Source organism: Phocoena phocoena, chromosome 18 (assembly GCF_963924675.1).
Source record: "Phocoena phocoena chromosome 18, mPhoPho1.1, whole genome shotgun sequence".
In the NCBI taxonomy this organism is placed as follows: Eukaryota; Metazoa; Chordata; class Mammalia; order Artiodactyla; family Phocoenidae; genus Phocoena; species Phocoena phocoena.
This window is the reverse complement of record NC_089236.1, coordinates 61,419,130-61,445,384: the sequence shown is the minus strand read 5'-3', so window position 1 is coordinate 61,445,384 and position 26,255 is coordinate 61,419,130.

Genomic DNA, 26,255 nt, shown 5'->3' with positions numbered 1-26,255 from the left:
TTTGAGGCTGCATCATTGCACCTTCACTGCATACCTTTCACATCTTAAATTGTAAGAAGGCAGTGTCTAGAGCTTCAAGGCACCAAGTGTGCATCTGTGCACAGTAGTCTTGTGTTTGCTTCTATCCTTCAGGCGTTGTGCCCAAGAATACACTGGTTTTGCATGCAGAGGGAAGTCAGATCACATAATTTGTAAACCCCTGTTCTTCTACTTAGTACTAACTTAGGGTTCAACAGTACGTTTAATCTCTACAGCTCAGTTTATTCATTTGAAAAATGGGAATAAAATTAGTGTAATATTGCATAGTATTCTTGTAAAAGATATTCTTGCATAGTATATCTTAGATATGCGCAAACTATCGTGCTTAGCTCATGTAAGTAATCAAAAAACATAGCTCAATTTAATGTTACTATTGGATTGATTAAATTCTTATTAATTTAATATAGTTATTTAATAACATCAGTGAAACTATTTCATTGCAAAATGAATGACTAGGTTTTTTATAATGATATCAATTTTAAAACGTACTTAAAAATACTACCTGTTAGATCTTATTATAATCAAGAGAAGTGTGACTTTGTGGGCTCAAATGATTGAAGTTAAAGCCAAAGAAAAACACATTTACTCATAAATATTATTGTTTCTACTTAGATATTAAAGATTACATTAGCTTTGTTTGACACAGAGAACATAAACAGATTTTTAAAGAGTCATCACCCAATCATGTCTAAACATTGTGAAATCAGTCTAGAGTGCTTAGAGTGAACCCATGTCTGAAGGAAAGGTATGTACTCCCCACAGCATTCACAGTTAACTCCAGGGAAAGCTCATTTCTTTTTATCACAAAGGAAGGTAAAATTGGGAAAAAATTAATTGTCAGAGCCAATAAGATTACCTGAAGCTATAATAGAAGAGAAGCTAACTAGCGGGGGTGGGTGAGGGGAAGAAACAAAAACATTTATGAAGCATTGCAAATGACCTACTCCAAAGAGGATATAAATATCTCTGAATAAACATGATGTATTTTTACTGATGAAATTGAATTTTATGTATAAAAAGTCCTTCTGATCAGTTATTATTATAATCCATCTAATTAGAGTTAAAGCTACAAGAACAGGTGTGGACATTTTTAATTCTTAATGAATTTCACTGGGAATGCTTTACACATTTACTTTTGAACTAACTAAATTAGATTTCTCAGAGTTATCCATCTTAGTAGCTCAACATATTTCTTCTTTACTCCTTCACAGTCTATTATTCAGGAAGCTAAAATTAAAAGTTGGCTAATATAGAAAAAGTTATTCATTTTTATTTATTAATTCAACCAATACTTATTAAGCACTAGTTGTACCAGACACTAGGAATGCAGTGATGAAGAAAACATATTTTTTCATGAAGCTTACTTTCTTGAAGGAGGTTGAAAGTAATCAAGATAAATACGTAAAATGTACAACATAAGTCATAAAAGCAAAGGAGAAAAGTTAAGCAGGGAAAGGAGAATAGGAGGATGTTGAGGAGGTGTTGCAATAGCTCCAAATTTGGAACCTGAGCTACTAGAAGATCAGGTTTACCATTTACAAAAATATAGAAGACTGTGGAAAGAGCAGATGTGTAGGGAATAGCAGGAGATCAGCTCCAGGTGCATTAAATTGCTGATGCTTGTTTGATATTCATTTGGATTCATGAGTCTGTTGTTCAAAGGAGAGATGTAGGCTAGAAATAGAAATTTGTGAATGATTAATATAAGTATGTATATGGTATGTAAAATGAGGGAAATGGGAAATGATGAAACTGTAAGACATCACCAAAGGAGTAAATATAAATACTGATAGAAAGATACCCAGTTTAAGGACTGAGCAGACTCCAGTGTTAATATGTTGGTATATTTAGATGAGGGTAATCCAGCAGAGTTTACCCAGGAATATTAGCTAGAGATAGAAGGAAAACAAGTTCAGGTAAAGAAAGATGAGTATTCAGCAACATGGAGTGGGTTCAAGGGGGCCTGGAAAGAGATATTGGATATAGCTTATATAGAAATTGGACACAGTGTATATGGAAATTTCTTTTAAGGAGTCTTGTGTAAAGAGAAGGATTGGGGCTATAAAAGCCTAGAAAGTGGAATTGGTAGTGAATTTATTTTTTTTATTTTCATTGAGTGAGAGAAAGTATAGAATGTTTGGATGGTTATGGGAACAATCTAGAAGAAAAGAAATATCTGATGATACAGAAGCAATAAAAGGATGACATTGTAAGGGTAAATAGAGATTGAAAGAAAAAATAATAATTTTCCTTATGATAAAAGGGAAAAAGGCTCCCTCTCTCTGCCCCTTTCTTATAACATTTTTAGATAGAATTTTTTTTAGGTCATTGTAAATTCTTTCTCTACCCCTTTGATGTGTACGTAAATCATTTTAAAAGCTAAATAAATCTCTTGCTGGTTTTACAGCCAAGGAGTGTTTTTCTCAAGGACCTAGGAGGCATCCCTTTGAAATGTAACCATCAAGGAATATAAAGCTCTTATCTCCCACTTTCTGAGGGAAGGTGGGTGCCTAACTTCAGTAGATGCCACACTCCAAATTACAAAACTGCCTTATGTCATAAAGATATAAGAAGTTTATTTTCCTTTGGATAAAGCCAATTAGCTAACACAGGTGGTCACAATTACCAGGTGACTTTAGAATGAACTATGTGTAACCAATGGTGCTATCAAGTCCTCTTACTTGAGGAATAGTTTGTCTTGAGAGCACGTATGCAATGGGTTGTATCTGCTTGGCTTATATAAAAGGGTGAGATTTCTGTCTATCTTTAGTGGACTGCCTTTGATATACAGCACATTCTGGTTTAATTCTTATTCAATAACAAAACTGTTTTCTTTCTCTTCTTTTGTGAAGTGGTTTTCTGGGTTGGCAGGAAGTTTTGTGTTTAGTTATATTTTCCCAACAGTATCCAGTGACCAAATAGAGAGGTTGGCCTTAACTAGGAGCTGAGATGGTTCGTCCTTATACAGGGAGAAGGTACAGTCTATGGCCACAAATAAGACAAGTATGTAGTATTAAAAACAGGACAGCAGGCCCCCCAAAACTTGTTTATGCTAAGCCCCACATTGCCAAAATGGGAGGTAACATAATTACAGTTTTGGCTCTCCCAGAATTGGAATCTTAAACCAGTCAATGAGTAATCCTTCGATCAGCACTAGTTAGGTCATCTGACTGATAGACTTCTGCCATTTCCCAAAGGAAAGCAACTTTGCAATAACCAACCTGCTTTTTTTTTTTTTTTAACCTAATATAACTTATTTGTCCCTGCTCCTTTCTGCTTATAAAAGTTTTTTTTTTTTTTTTTTTTTGGACAGACCCTTGAAGCTCCTTTCTGTCTGCTGGGTTGGATGCTGCCTGATTCAAATCAATTTTTGCTCAAATAGACTCTTAAAGTTTTCAGTATGCCTCAGGTTATCTTTTAACAACAGGGATGGTGGTAGAAACTTAATGGAAACTCTCTTTTAACTGTCTCTCTTTTCTCAGTGAAAAAAGAAAGGCCAACAATGGCATGTGGTGTTTGATGTGCAAAAGTCTGAGATTGTAAATGGTCAACTAGGAGAGTGAGGGTGGGCGTGGGAGATAGAGGTCAAGGAATACAGTACTTTTCTAGACATTGCTAAGGTCCACACGGAAAAAGTGTTAATTAAACTGAGACCAGTCAATGTAGAGGTATTTTTCTCCCAATATGCTAAAGCACAATAGTCCTTGTACCAGCTTGGTGGAGAGTTATTAGATTATGTTGTAGACAATAAGCATGAAAACAATGAATGGAAAGAGGGTCAAGTCACTGGGGGTTTTAAGCAAGTGACTGATTATAGTGCTTGATCGTGGAATTTAAACTGATTTAGATATATTAGTCACTTAAAACATATTAATTACCTACTAGAGACCGGGCACTGGAATAGAATATAAACAAGAAAGTGTCCTTTATATTCTATGAGAGACAGCACTGTAAACGTACACACTTGGATAAGTGAGCTATTATCAGAAGTGTTAAATTCAAGGGAAGGCTGTCAAAAAGGAAGATATGATAGACTTATAGCATGGAAGTGGTCTTTGAGCCTATAGTCAGAGTGAGCCTGACTGCAGAGAGCACATTTGAATTGAGACCTGAACCCCAAACTGGCCACCCTTGGAAAATTTGAGGGAATCACATTCTCAAAAAAAGTAAAAGTGGTAGTGAGGACAAAGGTAGAATGACCTTGACACATAGAGGCAGTTCAAGTGTCTGCTGTATAGTCAGTGAAGGATTACAGATCTGGGAAGATTAGACTATGTAGAGAATGGATCAGGGGGGTCAGGAGTCAAGGCTGGGAAATCTGAGCAGAATTGCAGTGGGGGTGCAGGTGAGAAATGATAGTGATTTAGACTAGGGCTTTAGGAGTATAGGTGACAAAAATTATCAGATTCAGTTGTATTCTGGAGAGAGGACTCACAAATATTAATGAAGAATTGAAAATGGGGGTAAAGCAAATAAAGGGGATGGGCCTAATTGACAAATAAGTGTTGGCCATCAGGAACTGGGTATTTGTTAGTGCTAGTTTCCTGAGTTCAGCAAAACTTGGGATAAGAGTCAATTAGGTCCCCATAACAATTTCATGTCATTTTTTTTCTTTCAACTATATACTTAAGAAGACTTTTTTTTTTAAACTGTAGTTCTCTTTGTTAAACCCTAACCTATGATTTCAGTTGCAGTGCTTAGTATGCTAACCAAGTCTTACCTCAGAAGTGCGTATCTCCTCTCTTCTCTGTCTCAGTATTTTCTTGAGAGTTCTAGAAACCCTAATCCTCCAGCTAAGAGAATCTTGGAAGTTTAGAGAAACAGAACACTTAGTGACAGCCCTCTATCAATGGAGCTTGGGAGCAATGGGTAAATATCCCAAACTCCTGTCCTTCAGATGAACAGTCATAAGAGGCCATCTGAATTCCTTTCAGAGGTCCTGGTGTAATTGACTATTCAGTGGCTACATCAGCAATCTCAATAATACACCTTATATTGCCTTTTCCCCTTTCTGTCTTGCCCTGTCTGCTCCCTTACTCTTGCTTCATGGTATCATCTTCCAAATAAACTGGATGTATCTTAATTCCTGTCTTAGGTTCTACTTTTAGGGTAACCTGAAATAAATAATATACTTTTATAAAGGATAAAAATAAAAAATAAAAATCCCATCCATTAAGGATAGAAATAAATTCTAAAAAAAATTTACAGAGATTAAAAGAGAAAAAAGAAAATCAAATTTGTTTTAGAAAAGTGAGAAGGTGAAAGGATTTTAAACCTAGAATTCTATACTTAGCCTGAGTAAACAACTAGTATGAAAACAAAATATATTTTTAGATATGCAGTGTCTTAGGATATGTATTTCTGAAAGATTAACCCATGGATGTACTCAGCAAAACATTAACAAGAAATGAATTGAAAAAATACGGTGAACAAAAGCATCATCTGTTCTGGTGATAATTAGGGTCTTGTAATTGCTCACTACTCAGTTACTCAGTAGAGTAACTCTGAGTAACTGAGATATCTTGGTAGCAGTTCAGGGAACACATTTGAGGATATACTTACAGGAAATTCAAAGATCAACGATGTCTGCCTGTAAGTACTGAGGCTCAGTGTATGGTCTTGTGTTCAGTACTCTTAAGACCTGTGATAAAACATGGTGGTAAAAATAAGTTTTTCAGGACCGTGAAGATTTGTCTTTACTTCTTAGTGTTTTCTGGTAGTAAGAAAAAAATGCAAGCATGCTCCCTCAGAATACTGTTTCAATGTACAATGTATATTTATCATAGAGATTTTTTAAAAAGTAACACAATAAGATAAAAACCAAACAGAAGTAACAATTCTTATTATTAATTGCAATGCAGCAATATACTGTCATTCTAACCCCACTTTGGATACCCCTGCTACACAGGCTTAAATTCAAAGGCTAATTTCTAATGCAGGTTGAGTTCCATTTAACTTTACAATGAAGAAGAATGTTGAGATATGAAATATGATTTTCTTGTTTGATATCCTTTTTACCTGTTGGGAAACCTACTGGGAAGCTCCGTGTTTCTTAACTTTTGGGCAAGTCTATGGGCATGTGGAATGCAAAAAAGTACTTTAAAATACTCTCTTTTCTGTCTTTTTTTCCCCATTATAAACTTTTTGAGGAGAAGCCTGCCTGAAATGAGAGAGAATATAGTGATTTAAGCAAGGGAGTCTGGTGGAGGGTGAAGATAAAGAAGAAGAGGAGGGAGCAAGGGAGGAAGAGAAAGTCTGTGAGACAGCTTGAGATTTCCTCAGACCACAATGAGAATTTCCAGAAATATCCCAGAACTCTTTAGGACTCTTCCCTGATTTTCAGCTGTTCACTGAATATCTGGTAGGACCCCAAAATGTCTTTGTGATACATGGGAGGGTTCTAGAATTCTGAACTTTGCCAAATAGTTTTGTAACCCAAATATAGAACAACAGTGGACTGGAAGGGAACATGGGGGGCTAGAATAAAGGGGATATTATCAGTTACTATTAAACTGACAATTGGAGGGGACCCTCAGACACTTTGGCCCCAAGAAACCAAGTTCTGCCCTCATGGCTAAAGGAGACCAATGCTAATAGTGCAGATTAAAAGTTCCATCCCCCTGTTGGAATAATGCTTAATATTAAGATCAAGTTGGTTTATCAGAAATAAGTAGGGGAACTATTTCTTGCTCTTATGATTTTTAAACTAAAATTCATAGCGGTTTCATTACTTGCCTCATTCCTAGACATTCAGTCATGGGGTGGGGAAAAAAAGTGGAACTAGAGTTATATTAGCATAAAAAATGAGTCCAATCTGAATATATATTGGACTGATTTGCTTCAACCTCTTCTGTGACTGCAGTTGAAGCTGATTTGCTTCAACCTCTTCTGTGACTGTGAAGAATTGAATTAAAGACTGCTGACTGAACCATGTGTGTAGGCCATAACTAAAGGGTTAAAGCAAAGATGTAGAAAGTGTAGTAAAATGACAGTAATGAGATATGTGTGTATTTAATCTTGACCTTTATGAGTTTTTGTTTATTTATTTTAATTTAACACATTTAGACAGGTATTTTGGTTTTCAGTTCCAATGAAGCATATCCCAAGGCAAATATTCAAACGCACGTAGTTTGACTGGTGATGCAGAAAACTCTGGCAAGGAATATGGAAGTGAGACAGAGAAGGAAAGAGATCCAACATCAGGTGCACTATCAATTAAGCTACTACTGTGGGTAATTGAAGTTTAATCTTGCTGGTGAATTCTGAGAGCAAGCATAAAACAAGCACCTCAGAGTTATCCCTCCCAAGGGACAAGGGAGCTGGAATGTTGGTACACAAACATCCATTATTCATTGGTTAAGGACTTTTCCTTGGGAACCTTAATCTTAGCACATCTGGTTGTCTGTGTGTATGCTGAACGTAGCCAGAAAAAGCCCATAGGCAAAAAGGATCAAATGCTGGCATTTGGAAGCCAGCTCAAATACAGTGAAGTGAGGGTGGGGAATTAAGGAAAGCATAAGCAATATTTTTATCACAGAACCTACTTTCTCATCCCTGTTTTCTCATGTCTGAGTGCTTCATTTACTTATATAGTTACAACATGACCTTAATAGGCCTCTGAATTCACAACTTCTGACATCACCAACTCCTTGATAATCCTGATTAGAAACTTCTTACTTATTATCTTAAACAATGCTAGAAATGAGTTTGTAGAAGAGTTTTGAAGGGAAAATCACATCCAAATGAACTTCTGTCCAATTAGCATTTGAGCGTAAGTATCTGCATGCAATTCAAAATTCTCTTGCGAGGGGAAAATGCCACAGAAATGTTCTCTGAAAGATGAATAGATAATTGATAACTTAGAAAAAGTATTTAAAAATTTTTTAACGTTCTGACATTATAAAGTTATTTGTTTAATTAATAGATATCCTTTATGTATATTTTTCATATTCAAGCTTTTATGCCACTTGTAAAATTGAACCAAAATTATAGGTCATTCATAAGGTTAATAGAAGCAATAAAAAAGTAATTCACATTTACTAGTCCTTGCTTTGGTTGTGAATTGATCTGGAACTTGTGGAGCTATGGAAAAGGATATAGTTCTGAAGTCCTATGTCCATTTGAGTTCTATTTGATTCAGTTAATACTTATATAAGCAAAAGAAATTTGGGGCAAACTTTTGATTATTAAAATCTTGAAAAATGAACAAAAATAACAAATCAAATCATCAAAATGCATTATATGAGTAAATGCTAAATATACTGACTGTTACCCGTTTTTAAATGACCATTATTTACCATCCATTCATTTATTCAAAACCCATGCATGCCTACATTATAGATCTTAAGAATACTGTATACATTTGTTATAACAATAGTGACAGAGCCTGGAACTTTCTTTGGCCAAGCCACCTAAGTGCAAATACAGGCATTTATATTTAAAATCTCTTTGATGTGACAAACGTTTTTAGCATTTAAGAAATATTAAACCTAGTTATCTATTTATTATTTTTTACTAATGTGTGTATAAGTGAATACTATAAGTTTTGATGAATAAATCATCATAAATGACTGCAATGATGGTATTTTCAGCCTTACTGCTTCCAAAAACAACTGGAAAAGATGTTAAAAAGATGATCATTTGAAACTAAAAGGTTTGGTTATAATTCTTCATCTTAAACTTGATCAAAGAAGATAAAATAAATTATATTTTAATTTAATCTTATGGTGTTCTACATTTATTAAAGTACAAAAAAACACTGAAAAAAGATAATTAGAAACAAATTATTTGACAATATTAAATTTAAATGTACAAGAAGTTATAGAATTTGAATAGATCTTAGAAATAATCTTGTTGGAATCATTCTTCTTGCAAGTGAGAAAACAGACACTCAGCTTATTGACATGCCCAAGCTGAAGTAGTAAGTGGCAGCACCAACATTTGAGCGCAGATTTCCTTTCTCCAAAGTTTATGTACAATGTATCATTGCTTTATTAAGGCTGGCAAGGGATCCGCTGTTCTGCAAACATCCTTAATTATGTTTTTTCACCCACGATAGAGTCAATATCTCTGTATTCTCCAAACTATGCAGCACTGGTGATCTAGCATCTACAGCCCTGATTATAGTCCTGTCGTAAATGGAGCAGGATATGTTAAATGTTTATTGGGAGCACACACACAGCAAGGATTTAAGCTGTTTGTGGATGTGTATGCTCTAGATTATAAATAAATCTCTGCATAGCACAACATGGCAATCTAACAATACTCAGCCCTCCCAGTGACCTTAAATGAAAAGCCCCAGGCATCTTCACCCAGCCACTTATTCCATTAGATAATATTTTGGCAGATGGAAAAAGAGAGTAGAAAGCTCTAGCTGTATGGTTTACTGAAGTGGTGAAGACGAAAAGTAGGGAAAGTATATCTGTACAGACTGAAAAGTAATAGTGGATGATCCTTCCACTGAAAATAATGAATGATTGGTTCCTTCACCAAGAGAATTGTCTATTAGGCATAACTGTTAAAATCTTAATATAAATCATATAGAGCCAGTTATTTCCTAAATTCAAACTACTGTTTGCTAATCATCTCTTAAACTTATATTAACCAGTTTAGGGTTCAACTTGTTGAATCAAGACTTTGTTTTAAATTTAGTTTATTCAGCAACTTCTGTACTACAAACTCATCGCGTCCTATATGGATAAATATAAGAATTTCATAACCTTAAGTGTATTACCATAACATTCATAAACATAAGACTTAAAGATATTTACTACAAAAGCATTACATGTTAACAATAGAATTAAATGTCCCATTTAATTGCATTTAGGAAACGAATTTCAACTTTGTTCACAAAGCTGCCTATGTAATATCTGATTTGAATTGTAAATGTACATTGTTAGTCATAAGCATAATATACTGAGCCATTGCTCAACAACAAAAAATCATATTTCAAAGATTTTTTTGAAAGTAGTTTGCCAGTAGCTGTAAGACACACTTTTTCCCTAAAGATTTTATGTTAAACAATATTAAATATTTTACAAACATTCTTTTTCAGCATATCAAATTTAGCACCTGCAAAATTGAATTAATCCTTGTTCAATTTTAACTAAGTCTTACAGTAGCATGGCAGTGGGTAAAATATGTAAGAGCATTTTGAAAATGACCAGTCTACAAATATTGTTTCTAGTAAAGTGTTTAAGACATAAATATTAAAAAAATAATTCTAAGCATAGATAGTCCAATAAGCAAACCCTTACTGAGAAAGATGCTTTTCAGCAAAGTAAATGAATTACTATTTTTGGCTGATCACTTATTTTTGATTCTGGTAACACAGTGGTGCTCCTGAGCTCTGAAAATTTTTTTCTTTCATTGATCTTGTTAGGACATTTTACCCCATAAATTAATTTAACATACTTTCATTACTTACTTGGCAAACCCTCAATTTTAATATGGTTTTGCGCATACCTGTAAACAAAGAGAAATATAAAGAAGTTTGTGTTATTTTAGTATTCTCCCAGAGTTTGATCGGACATTCAAGATCATCAAACACAAATTTTCCACTTTTTATGTGCGGGAAGTACAATTTTAAATGATTTGCCCTATGTTCAGTAAATAAGTTATAGCAAAATCAGATTAACAAAGAGAGCCATCTGAGGAACATGATGGATGCTGGAGTCAGAAAATGAGTTTGACTCAAAGATTTGCCATTTACTGCATCTATGATTTAGGGTCTCTGCTATTTATTACCTTCTAGCTCAGATTCTGCATGCGAGAAACTATATAAATAAAAGTAGCATCAAATTTAAAGAATGTTATCCCATGCTCTTAAAGCAAATCAAAATTTCCAAATTCATTTGTAAAATTACTTGGATATTGTAAAAAAAATTATGTATTCCAGCTCAAAGTATATGAGCATCTTATGTTAGCTTATTTAAAACTGCAAATAAACAAAAAATAATTCACATAGTTTTTTACTAGACATTTCATTTTCTGGAAACGAAAGCTGGTCTTGGTTGATGCCATAGAGGTCCCATTAGTCTAAAATGTAAAATTCATGTGAACAGTGAAGAAATGTCACCTTTTCATTGAAAAACTGTAGAGAATTGCTAAGTAGTTGATTGGTCAAATAACTAGGGTGTTTTCAAAACAACTTACATAAACTATAGCAGGGCAGATAATTTTATTGTACGAAAAAGAGCACAGAATGTTTAGACATATTCTATACTTTTTAATTAAAATAAATCGTGGAAGAATCCTAAGGATTAAAGCATTAGTCATCATTTTAATTTTTGAGTCTCCAGTTTTACTGCTTGGCATATTTTAGTGCAAAGTAGGTAACTTAAAATTTTAACTCTTCTAACATCTATGTGGTAGATGTTTCACTTCTGTCAGTAAAAAATGCCATTCACTCTATAATTTGTGTTTTCTCAAGTTTGGGGAAATGGATTACAATAATTGTAAAAAAAAAAAAAAAAAAAGCCAACTCTCTCCATGTTAATCATGTTCTCACTAACAGATTGCTCAGTTGCCCCCAGTTTTTCTCAATGTATTTCTTTCAGTTTCCAAAACATTGTTTCTAACATGACGTTGTCCCTTCATTCATTCTTTGAAACTTGCCTTCGTAACATTTCTGCATTTGTAGCCTAGAAAGACATCTGTCTCTAGAGGACCTGTACTATGAAACTTCTTTTAAGTTACTGATACTGAAATAAGGCTGTGAGTACCATTCTGCATCACAATTGAAGTCACTGTCATATAAGTACTGAAAAATCTGCTAGTACAACTAAAATTTTGTTGAAAGTTCTTTTAGTCTTTATTCATATTTCCATTTCAGCATTCTTTCCCTTGGACATGGGTGTGGGCCTCTGACAGAGGTGTGATAAATTGAGTGACAGATATTCTACCCAAATGGCACCTTTTCCCAGTTATACTTACTAAGTCCCTTACACAGATAGAACCCTCTGTCTGATAGACCAATTCCTTACAGCATGTTATATATGGAAAAATATTTAATCCCTTAATCTGTTATTAATTCACCTAATATTTATTATGCACCCACTATAGAACTTCAAGATTATAGCTGGACAATATACTCACAAAAGAATTAGAGTATAAAGTGATATGTGCAGGAGGGAGTGTTGGTTAACATTACATATTTAAAGGCAAGTGCCCGAGTTTCTGTCTGTATAACCTTAGACAAGTTATTTAGCTTTACTAAATATCAGTTTATTCATCTATACTAATGAGGTTAATAGTGGTAGTTCATATGGATGAGGTCAGAACTCTATGAAATTTTATGTGTGAAACTTAGTAGATGTGTACCTAACACATAAAATGCATTTTTATTATTATTATTATTTTATTCTTATTATTCCCAATACTATTCAAATCTAGAGAGCGGTATTTCATTTGAGTTTAGGAAAAACATTTAAGCTCAGAAAAAAATAAATACAGAGTGTGAGTGAAGATATATAGAGTCAGTGAAGGTAGAAGTAACAGCACTGGCAAAACAATGTATGATTAATAGAAAAAAATTAGAAAGAAAATCAACTTCCTGCTCTAATTTTGCCCAGTCACTCCAGAGGTTCTTAAAAGAGAAAAGATGAAGGGGAACTATCCTGAGGGAAAAAAAGAAAAAAATTATGTGAAATTAGAAGAAAATTATAAAACTTTAACTTGATTTACTTAATCTTACAATTATAGTTTAAAATATTATCTCTACATAGCATAGTCTAGAAAACAATAAAGCACACCTTTCAAATTTATACAAAACCAGTTGAAAAAATTAGAATTTTAAATGGGATCACAGCAATTATACATGGAAAGATTGTTAATCGGACATTATGGCTATTGCCACTGCTTTATCAAAACTATATGCCAGCAAACATGCCTAACAGAATTAATGTGCCTTTCACAGAATTGGAAAATTGGGATTTTCTTGGTTTGTATAGACACTGTTTAAGTTGTGAGGACAATACAAAACAAATGTGCATATGCAATGACACCAAATATAACATTTTGGTCAAAACTGCTTTTAGAACACCATTAAAAATTGCTGCTTTTAGAAGCAAGTAAAAGGTTTTATGTGGAGCCTTTTCCATGCAAAAATGCCTGGTGCAATATTCCTATGATTCTGAAGTCTGAATAAATTATGGCATATTTCCATTTGGGGAATTGCACACTTAACCAATACTGTATAATTATCAATTTAGTTTACAAAGAGGCACCAGATAGAATTTGCATAATGTTTCCAGTGCCATCCTTGTCAATTAATTCTGGCAAGCAAACCAATCAGGTAACAAGGATGGACAGTTAAGCCAAAGAAGAGAAAAATGGTTTTGTGTCTTCATATGGCTCAATTCTCATCTTAGTGAATGAAATACACAGAAAATTTTATATCCGATGATCACAAAGTTAATGACTCACCCATTTTCAATTCATTTTCAAATCTTTTAGAATGTGGTCTTTAATATCACTTAAATAAATTAGGAAACCCTTTAATTTTAAAAGTATTTTAAATACCTTTCATATTAATTTAAAATTTAAAATCATTTACATTCCTTAATAACTTGAGCTATTTATTCATTAAATAGTTAATTTATTAAATTAATAATTTATTAATTAAATCAATTCATTAAAAATGAATAAAAATTGGAAAAACTAAGAAGGAGAACCAGGTATCAAAGATTTTCATTTTCTACAGTTTACTCAATGGATATAAATGCATGCATAGTTTTATAGATGTGAACGAACACAACATGGTAAATCAACTATACTGCAATAAAAAAATTTTTTTTTAATATACAGCTGGTCAATAAAATGTAGAAAATCTAATACTTTCTAAAGGGTATATATTCTGGTGGAGAAAGAGAAGTATGCCAAGTAACACATACATGTATATCACATATATATACCACATATATAAACCTGCAAATGATTTCGGCCCACTCTACCTTGATAAAATCCTAGTTATGGTTGACTTTACAAAATGAGAGTAGAACAAAGTTTGTTTGTTTGTTTGTTTAATTTAAATTTGTTTTGTGAAAGCAAAATAGGAGTACACCTTCAATGATACACAATAGCCCTTTCAAAATGTCATTAGTTCTTGTCATTCAGCCTCTCATCTGAGCACATTCAGCAATGAAAGAAATGATGGCAATGATCCCTTGCCATACAAGTTCTAGGAAATTCTAACCCAGTGTCATAAAATTCTTGTCTTCAAATATTACCCTTCATGTCCTTATTCATAATTTCAGTGACATGCATCTTATTTCCAGTCCAGTTTTTTCACTTCACCTACTAGAAAACACATTTACATAAAAGATGGTTTTATGAAATATAAAAATGCCATGGGGAGGAAGTGTGGGAAAGATCAAGCTTAAATCCTCTATTGAGTTGTTAAAGCTCAGATTCTTTTATTTTAATTACATATCACATTTTTCTAATTATTTAATGAAAGACATTGCTTGTTGTCTACAGTGTATCATGGATTTCCAATAGAAGTATTCCCTTTTTTCTATATTACATTTGAATGAATCATACTGCTTGTGAATCGATTTCTATCTCCCCCGAATAAAAAACAAAGCAGCAGACTTAACATGATTAGAGACTCATTACGCACTATCATTTGAAGCACTGGAGCTCTTCTATGTTTATTTACTGGTTTCCTTAAAAAACAGTTCTGTTTGGCTTTTAACCAGAAGGCAGCACATCATAGTGGTTAAGAATGTAGTAATTAAAGTCAAATATACATCAACAGTTTATTCTGACACTTAATGTAGAATTTTTCAAAGTAATTCAATTTGTCAAACTTTAAATTTCATAATCTTTCAAATGGGGATAATGGTAACTCCTTCTCCAGTTTGCAAGACTTAAAATGATTTATAGTCTATCAAAATAATTAAATAGTAGCTATTAATAATTAGCACTAGAAAATATTAGTGAGAGATGTTTGTGACAGTGTGTATCAGACAGGTTTACTAAGAGGAAGATGGTCTCCTATATACGCAAGATATTTTTTCAGTGAGGTTTTAATGATCAACATTTAGTTTTTCCCTATCATGTCAGTTTTAGGAAATTTCATGTTATGTTAATATAATTACTTCCAGTTCATTAAATAATTTACAAGTTCTTAAAGTATAATCAGCCTGTGATTATGTTTTTTCCCACTTTTTGTAACAGTTTATCTTGGATTTGTAATTGCCTCCATGTATTTATAAAATTGCAAGCTTATCTACAACATAAACAGTTCCATCATACTTGTCAAAATAAGAAATATAAGAAGCCAAGTGTCATGGATACAGGGTTAACATATAAACTAGAAAAAAATGAAATAATATTAGTCAAACAGGAACGAGGATAACATAATAGAAAGCAGGACACAGAACAAAACATTAAAGCTTGTGTTTAAATTAATGTGGGTATGAAAGAAAGCATTCTCCCCATATACATAAATGAGAGAAAGGTATATTCAAGGTTTAATGGTCAAAGAGAGGACATGGCTCAGGATAAGGTAGGCACAACAGAATCAGATACTAAATAAATTGAAAAGATAAGGGCACTGTGTGGGATGAGGACTGTGCAGGGAGCAAGAGAGGGTACATGAGCACAGGAAATGACACAGTAAAAAAAAAAGCGGAAACGTAAAGCAATAGAAAACAACTATTCATGTGTATCAAAGGCAGTATAGTGAAAACATAGTTCAGACTTTAGAGATATGAACTCTATTCTAATGCCAATTCAATTATTATATGTGTAAAGGTGGTTACTACTCAAGTCCGCTCATTTATACAATAGAAAAGATAAAATTCTCTCTGGCTCTTAGCAAATGATAATTATTATTATTGATGTTGTGGATTGATACAGGCAAGGGATGATCCAGGTATTAAGGTGCCTGAAGCTTATACAACTGTGGTGCCTTCTTAGGAAAATAATGCAAATTACAGTTACCAATTTACATAGACTAAGAGTTTAGAATGAGAAAGTAAATCACAACAAATTACAAAACCCACAAACTTAGCAAAGTCCAGAAAAAAAAAAAGCCACCCCAAAACAAAACAATTTTACTAATAAAAATCTCAACACAGCTGTAGGATACATTTTTCTAAAAACCAGTGCCACAGTTTATGACCATTTCTTCATGGGACAGTGATTTCACAATATAACTTTAAAGAAATTATAGAAAGAGAGTTTGTTCTTTCTTCTAACATGCTTGATTAAAATTTACTTTTACATTATTAAAGAGAAATAGGTTTAGGAAAAATTCATTCAGGCTCACAACTCAATACTGGAAACATCATTCAGGATTATTGTTAAATTTGGCAAAATCGTTACCAAGTTTCTTTCGCTTAGACTGTAAAAAAAGGCACAGGGCACTCACTGCAAGTTTTCAATTGCTGTGATTCTTAATTACTGGCTGAATTAATGCTGGTAATTAGTTTATCAAAGATGATCCTATAGTTTTACTTATATGATGGATTTTATGATATCTTTGTCAATGTCAGTATTTTGTATCAAACCAGTAAGAAACAGATCTTTGGCCAATGAGATTATAAAACACAAAGTTGTAAAGGAAGAAAGATCTAAAATAAATGACCTAAGAGTCCATCTCAAAATTTTAAAAAAGAGAAACAAAGCAAGTCCAAAGTAAGTAGAATGAAGAAAATAAAATTAGAGCCAAAAAAAACCACCCCCAAAACAATGAAATAAAACACAGAGTAACAAAGTTAAAACCTATTTCATTGAAAAGTTCAAAAAAAAAGCCCTTAGTTGAAAAGAGAAAACAGCAATCAATAATACAAAAAAATTACATTAGGGGCTTCCCTGGTGGTGCAGTGGTTGAGAGTCCACCTGCCGATGCAGGGGACACGGGTTCGTGCCCCGGTCCGGGAAGATCCCACGTGCCGTGGAGCGGCTGGGCCCGTGAACCATGGCCTCTGAGCCTGCGCGTCTGGAGCCTGTGCTCCACGACGGGAGAGGCCACAGCAGTGAGAGGCCCGCGTACCACGGAAAAAAAAAAAAAAAATTACATTAAATAATAAGCCCTTAGTTTAAGAGAAAATACCAATCTATAATATAAGAATTACATATCCTACAGACCTCAATAGGTAATACAAATATATTATAAAGCATATTAGGTCAACAAAACTGGAAACTTAGATGAATTGAGAAAATTCCTTTAAGACATAAACTTCCTAAGTTCACTAAAGAAGGAGATAACCTGAATAATTCCATATCTATTAAACAATTTTAATTTACAGTTAAAAATAAATATTCTTTCCATAAGAAAGAAAAATTCCACATTTTCCACATTTATTTGGCTTCAATATTGAATTCTATTGAATATTTAAAGAGGAAATAATACCAATTCTCCATCAAGTACCAAATAAAAAAATTCAGAAAATGGAAGATGCCAATTTCCAACTCATTTTATGAAAAATGTTATCCTTATATCAAAAACAGATAAGATGAATTCCCTAGTGCCACAGTGGTTAGGAATCTGCCTGCCAATGCAGGGGATATGGGTTTGAGCCCTGGTCTGGGGAGATCCCACATACCACAGAGCAGCTAAGCCCTTGCGCCATGACTACTGAGCCTGCGCTCTAGAGTCCATGAGCCACAAGCACTGAGCCCGCATGCCACAACTACTGAAGCCCACACACCTAGAGCCTATGCTCTGCAACAAGAGAAGCCCCCACAATGAGAAACCCGCGCACCACAACGAAGAGTAGCCCCCACTCGCCGCAACTAGAGAAAACCCGCACACAGCAACGAAGACCCAATGCAGCCAAAACTAAATTAATTAAGTTTAAAAACCAGATAAGAACATTACAAGGAAAGGAAATGACAAACTAATAACCCTTATAAGCACAGTTGCAATATTAGACAGTTGAATCTAACAATATATAACATGGACAAGATATCATAAACAAGTGGTATTTATTCCAGAAATACAAAGTTAATTGACATTAGAAAAATAATATAACTTACAACACAATAGACTAGGGAAAAAAGGAAAATGAAAAAAAAAAGGCTTTTTGATTATTTGACAAAATCCCACATCAAGAAATGATAAGTAAACTAATACAAAATGAAACTTAATCTGATAATAAATATTTACAAAAATTGTATGATGAACATCTTATTACAGTGTTAAATTGAACCTTTTGATTGTAAAATTAGGAAAAAATTTACTCATCTCTTTTCTATTCAACATTATGAAATTGGTATGAAAATATTAAAAGCATAAATTTCAGAAAGGAGAAATAAAGCTATTCATGCAAGAATATCCATTCCCTCAGAAGCAAAACTGCTCTAATTCCTTTCAACATATGTTAGTTATTCTTTTGTATCTATTTCTTTAAACACAATGTTTTTGAGGTACTTCAGAGTTGTGGAATGTGCCAGAGGTTCCTTTTTTCTAGAAGATTTGTAAATTTAGCTTTCACATTTAGGTCTATGATTCATCATAAATTAATGTTTGTGTATGGTATGAGTTGAAGTTCATACTTTTCCTTATAGAAAGCCTGTTGTTTCAGTAATATTTATCTTAAAAACTTTTATTTTCCCATTGATTTGCTTTGGCCTTTATGTTGAAAATAACTTGACCACATAAGTATGAATATATTTCTGGAATCTATATTCTATTCCATTTGTCTATATTTATTCCAATTTTATACTGCCTTGAGTATTTGTATTAGCAACTCATGACTTCAGTAATAAATTACCAAAAATTTTGTGACTGAAAACAACAGAAATTTATCTGTCACAGTTCTGGAGGCCAGAAATCCAAAACCAGTATTACTGAGCTGAAATATAGATGCCAACAAAGCTGTGCTCCTTCTGGAGTCTCTCAGGGAGAATCCATTCGCTGTTTTGTCCAGCTTCTAGTAGCTGCCAGCATTCCTTGACTGGTGGCCTCATCACTCCAATCTCTGCCTCCATGGTCACATGGCCTTCTCCTTCTCTGTGTGTCTGTTTAATTGTTACCCATTCTATGAAATCAGGTGGACCCTGACTGGGTCCTTTACTTGCCTGGTGCTACTCGCGTCAGTTGAAAAAGACCAGGTTCTGCAAAGCAGAGCAGAAACTTTATTCGTTGATCAAAGAATGGGGAAGGGAGAGCTCATGCTTTAAAGACCGCTTCTCCCTGAAGGAGGGAAGCCAGAAATCTTTTAAGGGGTAAGAGATGGGTGCACGACCAGAATTTGTGGAAAGAGGTGGAGAGTTCCAGAAATAGCCTGAGCTTATGCAGTCCTTTGCGCATGGCACTAATTGTTTCTGGCAAAGTACCAGTGCCCTCTTTGGGTGGCGATCCTAGGATGGTAATGAAGCAAAGGGAACTTTTAGATGCTTTGAGTCTCATCTACACAGTGCTGCCCTTGTGGTCAGGCTGGAACTGATTCAGGACGGTTGACTGTTGCCATTTTGGGCATTTCTGGCTCAGGCTGGTTCTGCAGTTTTTCTTATGTGGCCTTCTGCCTTAGTTTCTGTTAAGCAAGAACAGCTGTGAGCATAGATTAATGGATTGTGGTGTGAGAAAAAAAGAGAAAGCAGGTTATCCTCTGTACAGGTGTGGGTCTCTTCCCGGTGACATAATCTCCCCTTGCTTCTCTTTTATTAGGATGGGGGGATACCATTTAGAGCCAACCCAAATCATATAGAATTATCTCCTCATCTCAAGATCCTTAAATTAATCACAGCTGCAAAAATCCTTTTTCCAATGTAAAATTTACAGGTTTCACGTACTAGAGGTGGACATACTTTGGGGAGACCATTTTTCAGTCTACTACAGTAAAAGACCTCCAGTTTAGATCTTTCTTTTCAAGAATGTTTTGCTGTTACAGGTCTTTGTATTTTAAGATTCATTTTAGAGGCAGCTTTTAATTTTTCCAAAATGATTCACTGGAATTTTGATGGGGTTGTCTTACTTCTATAGATTACCTTAGGAAAAATTGTCATCTTAAAAATATTGTCTTCAACTCCATGATCCTGTTAATAGCTGTTGACTGCAGAAAAACAAACAACCTGGAAGTTTTGAGTTATATTTTATTCACGGGCCTTACTGAAGACCACAGCCCAGGAGACAGCCTCTCAGGTATCTCTGAAGAACTGTTCCAAAGAAGTAGGGGAAGAGCCAGTATATATACGAGTTTTACTGAAAAAAAAAATGTAGTTGAACATCAAAAGATTACTGCTAATCACAAAAAACAGACATCTCAAGTTAGTGATTATAATGCTTTTCTATGTATGGGAAGGTGTAAGATTCTGAGCTCCTTGAAATTATTCCTTAGATAAGCATCTTAACTATCTAGGGCCAGTATCCTGCTTTTTTCCATCCTGAATTACTCTCTGAGTGTACCGTCAGCAGTGGCTGCAGTGGTTGATGGCTTGGTGGCGGGCAACATTTGCTGTTTGTCCGCATAGCTCTCCATTTATTTAGGCCTTTAATCTCTCTCAGCAATATTTTGTATTTGTTATTGAACAAGTATTACACATATTTCACTGTGTTCATCCTTGGATCTTTTAGGATTCTTGATATTATTGAAATCTAAGTACTTTCGATTTCTTAATTTCCATGTATTATAAATTTTTAAACTTGTAATTTTTTATATAACATCTATATAACTAGATAAGTAGTATCATACTGAAAAGACAGCTGTTTATCTATCTTATAATGTGGTAAATATTATCAAAGAGATGAAATGAAGAAACTCTTGAATAATCCAATACTTCTGGGGAAGTTGGAGGTGACTTTACCAAGTAAATGACATTTAACTTGATATAGTTTTTTCTAGTGTTGGCTCTTTGTAGTACCCATCTATTTATTTCAATCATTTTGTAATTAACTTCATTTTAGATTTTCTAAAGTCCTCTCACTCACTGAATATACATGAACTTCTTCATTTTATTTTCTAATACTTAGTGATCAGAACTGAGACTAGGTTTCAAATGTACTGTAGCTGAGATATAAACATAAAATAGGAATAAATATAAGGCACTCACTCTCAGAATGGGAAGGGGGAGGTAAATTGATACTTGTTTGCTCTCTCTAAAGAAGTTTATTAAAGGTTGTGTTTATTTATTTATCCCCCCCAAAAGGTTTTTAACCAAAATAAAAGAGAAACTTTTATTAAATAACTAGATAATTCAGCCAAATGCTTTAACATATGTTCCTATGATTGAAACTTGGCTAATTGATGCATTCTTTCTTTTACTTCACTCATCTGGTTAAAGTCTCCTGTATTAGAGCATGTAAAATTTTTTTCAAAATATTTTTTTCAGCAGAGAGAAAATAAAATATAGAGTAATATTACTCCATGTTGGTAAATAAAATATTTTTGAGGGGAAAAAATATGCCTTAGATATTAATACAGTGTCAAGAGGAAGTAGATCTAATACAGACTTACTACTTCTATGATAACTTGATCATGTCAGGATATCATAAGTATGCACTTCGGTAAATAAGAGGATTTGGTTCCAAAACCTGAAAGCCGATATTGTGATGACAAATAACAGACCTTGTATGTCCAAGCTCCCACAGAGAATTCAACTACATCTTCATTACTGAAGTGATACTATTTTAAAAGTAGTTTATTTAAATACACAGCTGAGTTGTGAATTCTATAAAATGGTAGTTTTGTACAGGGTTAAATGTGCACAGTTTCCACTGGAACAATTTTAAAAACTGGCCTCCAATTATTTTCAGTCAGTCACCGTTTAAAGAATCATGACAGTCACTCTAGAAGAATGTTTGAGAAATTGTTGCTGAATTTAGCACTTAGTAATTAGATTATGTTATTAGAAGAGTGCTAAGTTTCATTCATTGAAATTTAACAGACTTCTGAGACCTCTTGCTGAGGGTACTTGATTCTATCTCCATGGAAACTGTTCCTGCCTTGACAAATAACCTGTAAGTAGCTTTTGAAAAACTTGAGTGTTCCAGTTTTAAACCTTTGCTATTGGTGAAAATGTTGAGCAAAACAAAGACTTCAGGTGATATTTCCCTTTCCTGAATTTTTTTGTTTTACAGCTAGTAAAATCTAGGCTTTATATGTAAGAAAAATAATTCTCAAAAAACCAAATTTGTATGAATAAATCCTTGGTATTTTACACTGTTATGTGAAATGGTATAATACCATTTTGTAGCTAGACTCTAATAAATAAAAGATATTATTTTTCAAACCTTAGGGCAATGAAGTAAAGATATAAAAATAAATTTTAAATAATAACCCAACAGTTAGATAAAATGGAATAACAATAATACTCCATTAATACAAAAGCAAGAAGAAAAATGGGAGAAAGGGGAAAAAAATATACAGGTAAGGTTTGTATAACTATCTTGTATCTTGGAATCTAGCTAAACATCAGATTGAATAGCTTTTTTTTGTAGATTCCATTAGATTTCTACCTTCTTTTGTTATCTGAGTAACTTTTACTTTTATTTTTTAAACATATTACTCTTATTATTATATAATTTATTTCATGATCCAAACTTCTGTTAGTCAATCATTAGGATACAATTTAAACAGATTATCTTTTCATGAAATATTTGTTTCCTTATCTTACCAAGTTGCCTGATGAAGTAATAATTTCAAAAAAACTCGTCAAACAAGAGACTGTCTTTACTCTCTTGGCTTACTCAGCCCTCTTTGTGACAGAATCTAAACCATAATTGACAACCAAATCATAATTAAGTCTTCGTCACTAATTCCTTGCAAAGTTATAGGAAACTTGTAATCCTCCCTAACTATGACAAGTTTCAACTGGCTTTTAAAGTGTTTGTTAAATTCCCTCCAGCTGGGGAAAGGGGGATTTTATAGGTGTCTCCATGAATAAATTGTCTACCTTCCATAGCTTTGAGACACTTAACTTTTAATCAAATCCATAAACAACTAGGTCTATTGTCCACTGTATGTTATTATATAATAATTCATTCCCCTTTATATTTTTCCATCCAAAAAGTTTCAGAAAGTTATCTGATACCACATACTTTCCCTCTAATATGGCTTCTCAAATAACCACTTCTGTAAACTCAGATTGAGCTGGTATGATAATGACAAAAGTTAGGTTATTAGAACCTAAATGGTTCTTCGTTATAAATCTTCAGAAGTTTAAACATAGAGAAAAAAACAATAATGTGATGAGATAGCAGGCAAGAATCTTCTTTTAAAAAAGAGAAAAACTATGTATGCCATTGGCTTACTTTGGCTGTTAAAACATTTAATGCAGTCTCTCATATTCTGTAATAATGTAGCTAAAATGTAGCCCATTATTCAAAGTTAATGTAAACAACAGTATAATTATGGTAACTTGAAGTTGGTCAGGTGGAAAGTAAGGTTTTAATTATGAAGCTTCCATTTTCCAATGAGATTTCTCAGCTTCCATGTACAGTTTACTATGCTTTCTCTCTCTACCTAGCATATTCAAGAATCTATGAAATATATGTTTAAAATCACACATAATGTGAAGACTCACTATACTTTTCCTAGAAAGCCACAAATTTTGGCTCACCTGATTTAATTTTATACACATGTTCATAATAAATATATCAGACAACAATTTATTGGATGCCCACATATTTCCGGATAGCAAATGTGATTAGCACAATTAGAAAACAAATATAAATGAGGCCATTGAAATGGTGGGCATGCTGTTGACTGTGCACTGTATCCCACTGACCCTAACCTGATGTCTTTTTTTAGGGTCAGATTGCTAAAGAGAAAATTCAGCCCTGTTCAGAGATGCACAGATGTTAGAATTTGTGCAAGCTAATGAAGCCTGTCAGTATAGCACAAATATTCAGTGCAGCACAGATGGAACTGTGGAACAGCTAGAGTGTACATTCTGTGGAGGCTTAGAAGGTTGTACTTATTTTTTTCTATTAGTCATTGCTTTATCACAAGTGAATGTAATAATACCTGGCAAATAATAGTTGCTCAATAAATATTTGTTGAATGAATTAAAATAAGTAGATAAATGCATCAAGGGAACATAATTAAACAAATAAATATTGAAATAGCTCCCCCTCCACCATCATTCAATACATGCCGGGTGAAAGTTATTGGATAAAGGAATAATACCAATCACATTATTCTCATATACCTTTGGAATCACACCTCTACTGTGATCTTGGAAAAAAATATATTCATACCTCCAAGTAGATCTTAGGAAAGAAATAGCACTAAAAAATTACTGTCCCCCCCAAAAAAAAGATAAAGATTACTGTCACATAGTAGGAAAAGCATGACTTCAGAAATTTGGAAGGCAATATTAAAGCTTGGTCAACCTGTAGTTGTATTATCTACAGTGCAATCTTTAACTGATCATGTGAGGTCCCTTATCTCTAAAGCCAGGGTATTTATACATACCCATTGTTTTAATTTTCCTGATACATGGTGAACATATAAAATCATTTTTGATTAAATGAGCATCATGACTTTATAATTTTAAAAATTATTGTTTATGTCCCACGTGGAATAGTTTAGCAAAAGTGAATGTAGTTCATGTGCATTGTTAGTTCAGTCACCTATATACTATTATTTAGGGGACCTCTTCTGATAAGTGATAATGTTGGTTTGAATGGGACAAATTCTCTAGTGCCTCATTTGTTTCCTTTGGAATCACACCTGAAATTTGGTGGCTTCAGCAGCCTAAAGAAATTTAGAAGAGCCTAAAATCATGGCAGTTAAAGGAGTTTAGAAGCATGGCGGTATATGTGTGTAGAGGGGATTAGTGTTGCTGCTAATATTTTGTGAAAAATAAGATCAATTTTATTCCTTTTATACCACCCCATCTGGACATAAATTCTAGCTTCCTGGATCATATTTTCTTGCTGTACCAGAGTTACATGATCTAGTAATATATAATGCTATAGGATCATGTTGTATAATCTAGCTTCTATTGTGTTTTATTTTTTGCTGAACCTTGCATTTATTTAATGTGTCAACAGAGCCACCCTCTCCATGGCCTGCCATAAATAATCATTCAGTTGGGGATATAACTGGCAATAGATTGATCACAACTATTTTCTGATTGTACAAAGGTGTACAGCTACCTCTTTAATCTGGAAAAATTATATTTGTATTCCATATTCTAAAACTTTTATCAAAATTTGTGAAAGATGACTATGTTATAAAAGTCTTACCCCAATCTTTATTGATAGATTTAGGTATCCATTTTTGGCTCTAAAGATAAATCCAGATAAAATGGCTTAGGTGATATCAAGGTGTAAATGTACTCTTTTCTCCCTCCCTCCCTTCCTTCCTTCCTTCCCTCCCTCCCTTCTTCCTTCCGTCCCTCATCTCTCCTTCTCTCTTTCTTCCCTTCTCTCTCCTTTCCTCTTCTTTTTTTTGTTTGTGGTACGCGGGCCTCTCACTGTTGGGGCCTCTCGCGTTGCGGAGCACAGGCTCCAGATGTGCAGGCTCAGTGGCCATGGCTCACGGGCCTAGCTGCTCCGCGGCATGTGGGATTTTCCCGGACCGGGACACCATTGGCAGGTGGACTCTCGACCACTGCGCCACCAGGGAAGCCCCGCCTCTTCTTATAACTACTAATTAGAGGTTATCCATTTCATTTTTGTCTTCAAGCCGATACTTTAGTAACCAAGTCTAAAATCCTTCATCTTTTATAGCTGTTCCATGCTGATAAGTTTAGCATTCGTTCCTTCAACTACAATTAATAGCTATTGTTTTGGGAGAAGGCTTAGTTCTCAATTTCCAAACTATATGTTCATAAAAAATTAAGCTTCCCTTTATATCATAAACACACTCGGGGTTTGCAAAAATAAGTAGGCAGATCCAAGATATAAGGTAATCCTGAAAAATGGCATTGGTCTCATCTATGGCCATATTACTAGCTTGCTGGTTGGACTGAGTATCCATTTTTACAAAACAAATTATTTTGTTTGTTTTGCCTCTCTAACTGGATTGGTCTTATTGATGAAGTGATCAGAGAAATCAGATTCATTGAAGCATGCTTTCCAAACCAAGTTTGTACCCAGTAATAGAATGATGAAGCTGTTCCTACATTTCTTTTTTCAGTTACAACTATATCAAAGTGATATTAGAGCAATGGATTTCTGAAGTGGGAGGTAAAGTTCTGAATTCTTCCTCTGAAAATTGTACTCAATGACCCTTTCTATCATTATTCATATCTAGTCAGAGATTGGCTCAGATTTTTGCCTTTGTTGGTATGAATTTGTGTCAATATTTTTTCTG